The sequence below is a fragment of the Nymphaea colorata genome, unplaced genomic scaffold (genome assembly GCF_008831285.2).
Source record: "Nymphaea colorata isolate Beijing-Zhang1983 unplaced genomic scaffold, ASM883128v2 scaffold0348, whole genome shotgun sequence".
NCBI lineage: Eukaryota > Viridiplantae > Streptophyta > Magnoliopsida > Nymphaeales > Nymphaeaceae > Nymphaea > Nymphaea colorata.
This window is the reverse complement of record NW_022204854.1, coordinates 1,500-12,594: the sequence shown is the minus strand read 5'-3', so window position 1 is coordinate 12,594 and position 11,095 is coordinate 1,500. Positions and strand designations below refer to the sequence as shown.

At 44.5% G+C, this 11,095-nt stretch overlaps 1 pseudogene; it reads left to right on the top strand.

The window, feature by feature from the left end:
- Positions 1-3,412: 3,412 nt before the first annotated feature.
- On the top strand, positions 3,413-6,443 carry LOC116244847 (uncharacterized; annotated as a pseudogene).
- Positions 6,444-11,095: the final 4,652 nt, after the last annotated feature.

Sequence of the window (11,095 nt, the reverse complement as noted above, 5' to 3'; positions counted from 1 at the left end):
TGAGATTCCTTTTGGCTATGCATTTCCCGAAAACAGAGCAATGATGGTCGAAACTTTTAACACATTTATTGCACCAGATACAGTGCCTAGTGCTCCTTAGTTTGTAAACCGAACACGTCATGCAAAGAGTCCTTTCTTAATTATATGTATCCTCCTCATCTTCGAACAAGGTTCCAGGATCAAGGAAGCACAAGAGGATGTACAGCACATTTTGAGTGATTAGGCCATAGGAAATCGCAGATTTAAGGGTGGCATTTGCATTTTCGAGATTGTTGATGACCTGTATGATGATTATGTTCAGGACGATCCATGCGACGATCGGATGATGATGTTCCGTACTGTGTAAGCAAAAATTACATTGTTTTTGTTCGTAGCTGATGTAGTAGTGGCCGTTGACTCTGAGGGCGAAGTGGAGTGGTGTGGATCTATTCAAAGTGGAGAGCTGCTATGTCCTTCCTCCCCTTTCAATGTAACTTGAAGTGTCTTCGTTGGTGTAGTGAGAATCGTCTTCTCCATCCTATTTGTTATTTTAAATTGATGATGGTAATATTATAAAACTATATATCATGGATGGTAATTGGTAGGGGAAATAAGAGAGATCAAAATAGCAAGGGTATTTTTATTCAAAGATTAATGGAAGCTTGGCAAATGAATGAAGGATTTATATTGTGATATCGGCTATGATGAGAAAATATTTGGATCATAGAATATTTGGATGATTAGTATAGAAATTCATTAATGATTAATAAGTTTCAGCTTCATGTTGATGATGTCGATGTAGTGCTGGTCTATCTCCTATTTGTGCTGCAGGATCTCATCACTGGTCGTAAACTTGCCGAATTTAGCTTCATTTACTTTTGCTTTGCCAGCTACTCGAGCTTTTATGATTAGAATTCCACTTTTTTCAACTTTTCATCAAAGGAAAGCCCTTTTCTATTCACAAATTATAGACGATCCCGGTGGCTTTTTGAAGATCCTTTCTTCCGCTGCTCTGCCAGGTAATCAAATATCCTTGGCTTTTCATTTTAGATGGAAGGGGCATTGTCGGTTGAGTTTTTCCGCTTTCCTCTCATCTTAGCAGCCATTTCCTTAGTCATTTCCAGGTATTCAAGCCCAACAACACGAGGATCGCTGGTTTTATTTCCTAGTATTCATAGCTTCCATCCTCGCGCTTAACCTTCTTTAGCTTCTTATTTTTGTCGAGATTTTATATGATTTTCAAAAACTATTTCCTTTTTTATTCATCTATCCTTGGCAGATATCGCTATTTGACTGTTTCTTCAATGAATCTTTTCATTTTTCCTTCTTCTCTAAAGCCAACTTCCTCTACTATACCTTTTTGTCCATATAAGCTGTCTTTATCTCATAGTTTGACTTGTATTTAGATTGCATCTCTTCTTGCTGCATCTCCATCATCCGTTAGTAGTCTTCTAGTCTTTATTTTCGTTGCCTTTATTTTTCTGCAAGAATGTCTTCATACTTTTTCTCATGCTATTCTAAAGCCTTCGTATCAACTGCTTCGAACATTGAATGCCTTTCACTCATCACTTTCTTTCGGTTTTCCAGTTATGACTTTTAATATCGATGGTAGTAGCTTTGCTCGAGTTTTTTGAACAAAGGAGGCTGCTGTGCTAGGCTTTTTGAGATAAACTTATAATCCTTATCCCTTTGCTCTCTCTACAACTTCTCCTTTTCTCGTTTTTATTCGCTTTGTTTGACTTTTTTGAGCAGCTCCTCTTTCCTTTATTTCATCAATTTCTCCTTAAGTTCTTTCTCCTCTTGCTACTTTTTGGTTTTTAGCTCCTATTATTTCTTCTTTTGTTACTAAAGCAATTTGGCTCGCTCTTCCTTCTCTTTCTTCTGCTTTTTCATGAACTATTCATACTATTTTAGCTTTTCTTCCTTTATCTCGAAGGGTTTAAATCGTGATTACCCATTTGAATTCTGGTTGCCTTTGATTTAATCCATGCTCTCGTTGATGTCAAGCAATTTGCGTTGAATTTACGACGATTGGTCCCTCAGCATGTTCAGTTTTCTCTGTTTCAGCTCCTCTTACGTTTAATCTCCTCTATACCTCGGCATTTAAATCTCAAGTTTTTCGTCCATGATGTCTGTGATGATGTTATTTTCCCTATCCGACACCATAGCGAGCAAATCAGTCTCGAAATAGGGCGATTGGTAAGTGAGTTGTTTCTGCATATGGTTCCACATGGAAGAGAAATAGTCGGTTTTATCGTTGACAAGAAGGTTATAAGTTCGATCCTACCGATATTTCATCAGCAGTGCGATTTTCTTGGTTATTGATTGCTTACATCCGCTATCTAGTTTGTGTATCTTTATCGAACCTGCTTGAATTGCTCGTGGAAAGGATGGAAGAAGACCACTTTTTATTAGGTTTTGTCTGATTATGATGGCTGGAATTGCTATTGCGTGACATCTGCATCCTCCATTGATGTTATATAAAATATAATAAACGTCAAGCTTCACACCAGCATCAATTCATTAGCCAAAGTTGATATAATATCCTTACATCAAAGGATGTGAATACCAGATATTAGAAATCAGAAGATGGAAGATCATTATGAGTTCTTTGGGCACAAAATTGATCATTACTTTTCCTAATGCAGTTAAAAATCATGAAACGGTTCATTATCCCACCCCTTTAGCTATCTCTGCTCACCTTTGCCGTCGTTTCTCATCCTATCTCTCGAAGAATACGTCTGAAGGCCTTTTCGACTGCCCTATTCCAAGGCAACGCCTTTAAAGACGTGAATCATCTTGATTATCTCGCTATTGCTATATTCTTTCCTTTAGTTCACTTCCCGCTATCGGATAAGCTTGTTACGCAAAAGATTAATGACGATTTGTTTTTGAATGTTGGAGCCTCTTCTCAGATAGTTTTTTTGAGGAGAAGACGGGTTAGTGGAAGCTGGCTGGCTTTCAGGACTACTGTTATGAGGCAGGCCGGTGTAAGTAGAGTAAAATTTATTGGTTTAATCCTTGAAATGGGCGCTGCCATTCATAGGAAGTTGTGTAGATTTGGTGCGTGGAAGTTCTAGTCTCATTTGGCTGCTTTGGACTACAGGCTGTTTAGTATTTTCAATCTGCATATTTCTGACTTTTTTGAGGTCCAGTGCAGGTCGAACTTTTGCGAGCGTAGCTGTATGCTGCTTTTAATCCTATGGTGTGAGGTTGCCAATCTTTTGGCAAAATCTCTCTGCGGGAACAGTTTGTTGTTGATCTCGATTTCAGGCTGGGCGATTATCTTTTTATCGATGAGTTGGTTGAGATGAGAGAGGTAGATCTTGGGCCGTGGAAATTCAACGCTGCGGGTACGTGCGGGCGGCAGCATAAGCTTTCGGTTTGATTTTTATTTTTATTAAACGATTGATACTTAGCCAGGTTTCACAAGATGATCGAAAAGGTAATAGCAACGAGCAACGAATCATTTATTCTTTTCGAGTGCATTCTGTATCTCAGTTTTCAATTTTTGGTTTCCCTCCTTGATCTCGTCCATCTTCTTCTTGTGACGCTCCGCCTCCTCTTTCAGTTTCTTGTTCTCTTGCTCTTTGGTCGTCTTGATGTTGGTGGTCAGTTCCTGAACGGATCTCTCGAGCTCCTGGCACTACTTTTCAAGTTTGATGATTTCGTTATTCTACCCATACCGATAGAGGTACCATTTTTGATTTTCGCTCGTCGGAATCGATCACTCTTCGCATGGCGTGGTTGATGGAGCTTTCGTACAGGTTCTTGTAGGCCTTTATTTGGTTACGATATTCGTCACGCACTCTTACGAGCAAAAGCCCCCGCTGGCGGCAGTCGATTGTTATCTGCCTTATCGTCTCGTCGAAACATTGGTCGAAAAGCTCCTCACGCACCGGACACAGTCCGATTTCCCTTGCCTGTCTTTGCAACAATCGTTTCTCTAGTTCTTCGTGCAGCTGTATGACTTCGATTTTGGTGGCGGGCGTCGAGAGTACGGTTTGCACCCAAAGTTGGCCATTATCTGTGCGGTGTTCCTTGGGCGGGAGGATCTGTCCGAGGATGTCCTCGGTGTGGTGCTGTTCGTCTTCCTTCTTCGCCTTGGCGTTTTGTGTGGTCTTGGCCGAACCGCTGACCAGCACGGGCGTGGAGTACTTCACTAGGGAACTTTGTTAGCCAAGCATTTAATGTTCTTATGTAACTTCTCTATTATACCGATATTATTACCAAAACAGCCATCAATCCACGCCACCGACTTCCCAAACAGATAGCACACCCACAACAACCCATCAAAGATCGGCACGCTACCCAAGAGAAAGTTATTAGATTTTAAGGATATTTTTTCCTACTTGCTATTTTGTTTCAACTAGCAATCTCCCTCTCTGTTTTCAAAAAACATATTTTGACTAATGGTCGTAAAGGGTAAAAAAGAAGAAATAAAAATTAAAATAAGGAAGGATGAAAGTTATGAAGTTCATTGGGAAATAAAATTAAAAGTGGAATGGGGAAAATCGCGTTAAATATATTTATTAATCAAAATAAAATTGCTCCTTATTATTAATAAATCTAAGATCTCGAAGGAAAGAGAAATGTTCAATCTTTGCAAGACCGTAAAAATCTACCAAACCATCAATCACTACCACATCGGCGATTCTGGAGTCGCCCACTTGGTCGACTCCCACGAACTAAAATACCAAGAGAGCCTATCGCCCTCCAAAACAGACAACCAGGAAGATCCGCGCCTGCAAACCGTCGACAGTCACTCAACCGCACCCCGCCGCACCGGCATCAGCGTCTCTATCAGGGAAGGACAGCAGAACTACCCCTCTCCTGCCAAAGGCATGTCACTCACCAAGTCCAAAAAAGATACCCTTCGCAACAGTCGCACCAACTCCAGCGCCGCTGACAGTCTCAAACTGAGGTCTAGTCGCCGCGAGGATTGCGATTCTCCACGCATTGTCGAAAGCAAAATCACATGGGCGGAGATGTCGCCCCGCCCCAGGCCCTGTGAGCAACCAACGGAGATCAAGAACGGTGCTGCTGAAGAGGAGATACCATTATTAGCCTTCCTACCACTCAAAAAAGAAACAACAAGGACTACTAACGCCAGCCTCCCATTGGACTCGCAGTTCGGCAGCGACCCCAAAATTGAAACATAATTCAGTCCACTGAAGCGATCTAGTTTTCTCCGAAGTAGTGGTAAGGGCAAAGTCGAGGAAAGCATGCGGAACAGTTTAGAATACAGTCTACGTAACACCCTTGACCTCAAGTTGAGCGGTTCCCGTCTACGCAAGGAAGACGCATCATAATCTCTTCTTCGGCTCAGCTGCAGCAGTTATAGCCAAGTTCCCATCGGCCCCCAGCACAACTACTCCGAATTTTCACAGAGCTGCTCTCTGGAGCTGAAGAAATAGTAATCCTTTTTGTGCGAATACGCCAACGACGTCAGTCAGAGCATCATCCTACGCCCAGCAGATAAATAAATGAAAAATGTTCGGTCGAATTACGATCTATTGTGCCAGGATGTTCTCCCACACGAGTTCAAACCGACCCAATCGAACATTCTCTAGAGGGATTACGATTCTCCTGTACGCAGACTGAAGAAAAAATACGGATAGAACCTGCTCAACATCTACGATAAGGAGACCATAGTGTCCAAATCCATCACCAGCAGGTCAGACCAAGGCGAAAAAGTTCTAATAATCGACGAATCCATCATCATTCGGCACTCCATTTAGCAGTAATACGAGTGATATGTATTCCATTTATATCGTCCTTCCTCGTCCGCATATATCCTCTCCATTTTTCCTTATGTCTTTGTTTGGCCTGCCATTTGATGAATATCCACTGTATAATAATTATAAGAGCGCATGGCGCTAATCCCTTCCCTTTATTAACGAAACCAGTAGGCAACGGTATACGCCGGCAACATCGATCAAAAGGTGAACGAAAACATCCTCTGGGAGCTATTCACGCAATGCGGGCCAGTGGTGAACGTCCACATCCCTCGAGATAAGATCACCAACGAGCATCAGGGCTACGGCTTCATCGAGTTCAAAAGCGAAGAGGACGCAGATTACTCAATCAAAATCATGCACATGATCAAACTCTACGGAAAACCCATCAAAGTCAACAAGGCCTCGCAGGACAAACGAACACAAGATGTAGGCGCTAATATCTTCATCGGCAATCTCGACCCAGAAGTCGATGAAAAATTGCTCTATGAAACGTTCAGTAACTTTGGCATGGTCATCAGTACCAAAATCACAAGGGATCCTTAGGATGGCAGCAGTAAAGGTCATGGGTTCGTGAGCTACGATAACTTCAGCAGTTCTGATGCTGCAATAGGGCAAATGAATGGCCAATTCTTCTCAGGTCGTCAGATCAGAGTGGAGTATGCAGTGAAGAAAGATTCCAAGGGTGAAAAGCATGGTGGATTCGCTGAAAGATTGCTTGCATAAAATAAGCCAAGCGCTGTCAGTAAGATGCCGTCTTTGGTCTTCAACGCCCCCATTATCGCAGAAAAAGCATTCAGACAGCAACCGATAGTGGCAGATATTCCCCTAGCTAAGGGCGGCATCAATCCTCTGGCCCTTCCTCCAAAGCCTTCGCTCATCAAGATGCCAGATATCAAACTACCGCAAATGCCGTTGCCTCCCACCCCTCAGTGATTTTATAATTGTATTCAGATATTAATCTATTAATATGCACAGAGCAATCGCGTTGTTGGCCATCCTCGCCATCGCAATCGCCATCCCTACCGAATACGATCTAAGAGTCCAATCCAGTGTCGTCAAATACGCAGATTTCAACCTGGCAAGCTAAGGCCTGTGTGCCGGTTATTCATGGGCAAAGGAACTGGCTCAAATTGTCTCCAATGCTATCTCGCTTGACCAGGATGAAAGAGTCGCCCTATCCGCACAGCAAGTCCTCGATTGCACATAAACTCCAGACGACAAATGCTACAAATCCACCAAGGAGAACATTTTGAAGGCCATGGAGCAAATAAGCAAGCACGGCCTCACCCTCAACGATTGCTACCTCAACCGCCCCCTATAGCACCCCGCCACTTTCTGCAAGCGTACCTGTGACGATGGGGACCAGTTCGACTTCGTCTTCAGGGCAAATTTCAAGAAATACTCTCAGCCTTCGTAGGTTTTTGATCTTTTCAAGAAAAACGATAAGGTGACTGTGTTCGCAATCATCAAGGTCGACGACAGTTTCAACTACTACAGCTCCTTCAAGGGCGAGCTGAGCACCAACGCCAACGAATTCTTCGAATATAGGGTAGCTTAAATCGTCGGCTGGAAGAACATGCAAAAAAAAATCACTCTCAGAGCAGGCCCTGGCATTTTCTGGGGATTCAATGGCTACATCGATCTTGACCTTCAAAAGTATTCCCATTACATCGATTCATACTACGGAGTGACGCTAGCCACAAGCGGAAACATTCGTACGATGGACGCGTGATTGTTGATCGAATTGGGCCCCCTCTATTATTCTCTTATTCTGGGAGTTTGATATGCTGATAATATATTCGTGGCACGATATAAGTCACTATGAAGGCACTGATCCTAGTGGGCGGCTACGGCACCCGCATGCGTCCCCTAACCATCAACTACCCCAAATCTGCATTCCCCTTCATCAACCGACCCATGGTCGAGCATCAAATCGAGGTACGTCCCCCCACCATATAGGCACTCTCCAAGATTGGAGTCGTTTAAGTCGTCATCGCCATCAACTACCAGGCCCACCATATCAAGAACTCTCTGGAACCGCTCGAGGAGAAGTATAAGATTAAGATCACCTACTCCCAGGAGGAAGTTGCATTGGGCACGGCCGGTCCTCTCAAGCTCGCCCAGGAGATTTTGAAGAAGGATAACGAAGAGGGGCTCTTTTTCGTCTTCAATAGCGACATCATCTGCGATTATCCGCTCTAAAAACTCAAGGCATTCCATAAGAAAAATGGAGGATAGGGCTCCATCGTCCTCGCCAACGTGGAAGATCCCAGCAGATTCGGCGTCATCGTCGCAGAACCAGACGGAAAAGTCAACTCCTTCGTCGAAAAACCAACATACTTCATTAGCAATAAAATCAATGCCGGCATCTATCTGCTCAACGTGTCCGTCCTCGACAGAATCCCTGAACGGTTTTGCATGATTGAGAAGGAAATCTTTCCGCAAATGGCCAAAGAACAACGCTTGTACAGCCTACCACTCGAGAACAATTTTTGGTTTGATATTGGTCGCCCCGGAGATTATCTGATTGGGCAAGGAGCGTATCTGAAATACTACAATACGAAGTCATCGGGCGACTATGTTGGAAACGTGCTCGTGGATCCCTCAACTGTGATTGAGGAGGGCTGCAAAATCGGACCAAACGTGGTGATCGGTCCCAACTGTCTCATCAAAAAAGGATCCAGGCTGAAGGAATGCACAATCATAGGGGATACCACCATCGGAAGCGGGGCTTACATCTAAAACTCGATAATTTCATGGAAATGCAAGATCGGGAATTGGGTGCGTATGTAGGGCTTGACATGCCTGGCCTAGGAAATCGAGATCAGAGACGAGTTGCGGATCAGCGAGTGCATGATCTTATCGCATAAGGCGATTGCAAGTTCGGTTTCCAAGGAAATCCTGATGTGATTTATGATCTGTATTAAAATCACTAATTTCTGAAGATATAAAATCCTTCGTTATATTGATTTGTTGAATGGAAGCCAAAGGAACCCCTGAGCAGTACATTGCCACCTCCCAGCAGGCCCTCAAGCGTCTCAAATAGCTCGAGGCCTCCAAGGAATGGAAGGAAAACGGAAACAAGCCCTGCGCCATGTTCAAGTGTGAAATCGGCGAGCGTGTGGCATCCAAGGGCATCGACAAGGTCGCCTACAACATTGAAAAGGTCATCGAGTTCCTCGACAAGGAAGATTCCCTCAAGAAGATCAATCCCATGCTGCTGGAGATCAGAGTTCTGGAGACCCACGCTAGCTACAGAATCAACTACATGCAGTACAAGGGAATCTGGCCTGTCGACAACAGAGAGTTCGTCAGCGTTTCCGCCAAGGAGCGCGACGGCGACAAGATGTACATCGCCACCACTGCCTGCAACTTCGACGTCCCCGCCACCAAGGGCGTGGTGAGGGGAGAGGTCTTCGTCGGAGGATACATCATCGAGAAGATCGACGATAACACCACCCAAGTCACCTATGTCTCCGATGCCGATCTCAAGGGATCCATTCCGGGAATGGTCAAGAACACCCTCTCGGCCAAACAGGGAGAAATCGCCTCCAAGATCGGGCCTGCCATGCTGAAGGACAAATATTGATTTATCGCATTCAATTATTCCAAAACAATCAGCCTAGAAATAAAGTAATACCGAGTTGATTACATTTTGGAGGGTGAAGTATCGGAAGATATGAACAAAGAGGCTGGGGGATATTTATTTGCCAATTAATGCTTGGAGCTGGCACAAATGCAATAGAATGCTTTATAAATTGTTTTGCCCGTATAACTACTGGCATTGTTCCTTCTTCTCTATTATTCTTAAATTTACCATATCATCGGAATGGAGCAAACCAAGAAATCAGCTTTGAGGGTATTGGAATAAACCTCGAGGACATTCTACATCCCAATAGTGAAGTTGCCGCCCTCAGTCCAAGAGGCCGTGGCCTCAGCCTACCTCTGCCTCAGGGCCATCGACGAGGTTTAGGACCATCCCTCCATCCCCAATGGGGCGAAAACGACCATCCTCAGGAACATCAGTTTCGCCCTCCAGAAGATCCGCCCAAGCACCCAGCCGGACTAGATTCATATTGACTGGGCTGGAAACGAAGCAGAACTGCCGGAAGTCACCCTCCGCGTCATCGAATGGCTCTTCTACTGTCCCGCATCCTTCAGGGTCAGAATCGCCGATTGCACTGCGACGATGGCTGACCGCATGGCCACCTGGGCCCAACGCAACTGGAAGATAGAGAGCGAGGAAGATCTCGACGTCTATACCTTTGCGGTGGCCGGCGCCGTCGGTCTCATCCTCTGCTAAATTTGGGACTGGTTCGAAGGCACCAAAACGGACCGCAGTCTGGCGATTGGATACGGGCGAGGACTCCAGAGCGTCAACATTCTTCGGAATAGCGGCGAGGACCTTCAAAGGGGTGTTACATTCTACCCTCCAAATTGGACTCAAAAATAGGTAATGTACCTCTTAGATAGATGATTTAATACAGTCGAAAAAACCTCAGTTACGCTGAAGAGTATTTGAAATCGTTGGACTCAGGCTCTGCAGCTCGCACCTTCTGCGAGATCCCCTTCGCTCTGGCAGTGGCCACCGTCAACATCATCGAATGCGGTCTTCCGAAGCTAACCCGGCAGCAAGTGATGGAGATTTGCAAGATAGCAGCCTGATAGTTCCACATTCGCATCTTCATACTTTCTCCTATTGTCCATATGAATATGCCGAAGAGATGATGATGGTAAACTACGTATATAATTTTAAATGGTGATCCTGACAGTGGGCATCTGCAACAAGAACGGCCAACTGACCCTCTCCCGCCAGTTCTAGGCAATGTCCAAGAACACAGTCGAAGATATCTACCGCTCCTTCCCCAAACTCATCAAGCCCAACCAGCAGCACACATACGTCCAGTCCGACAAATATACATTCCTTTACATACCCATCGAAAATCTCTACCTCGTCATGGTCTCATCCAAGAATAGCAACATCATCGAGGACCAGTAAACCATCAGGACCATCTACAAAATCCTCTGTGGGATTTGCACTGAAGGCATAAACGAAGGTACCCATATCTTTACAAAAGAAAGCGTGGAAAAACATTCAATCGACATTATCCTCGGCTTCGACGACGCCATCAGCATGGGCTACCGCGAAAGCATCACCATCCAGGAAGTCGAGAGCCAGTTGAAGATGGACAGCGCCGAGGAGACCGCCCACATCGCGCTGCTCAAACAGCAATAGCAGGACGCCAAGATGGCAGCCGAGAAAGCAGGCCAAAAGAAGTGATAGACTTTGCCTATGAGTCTTCAAATTCTGAGTATGGAAGTGGAGGAATGGATTTATTAGATTAAATAATATTTTATTAAATTAAAATCACCAT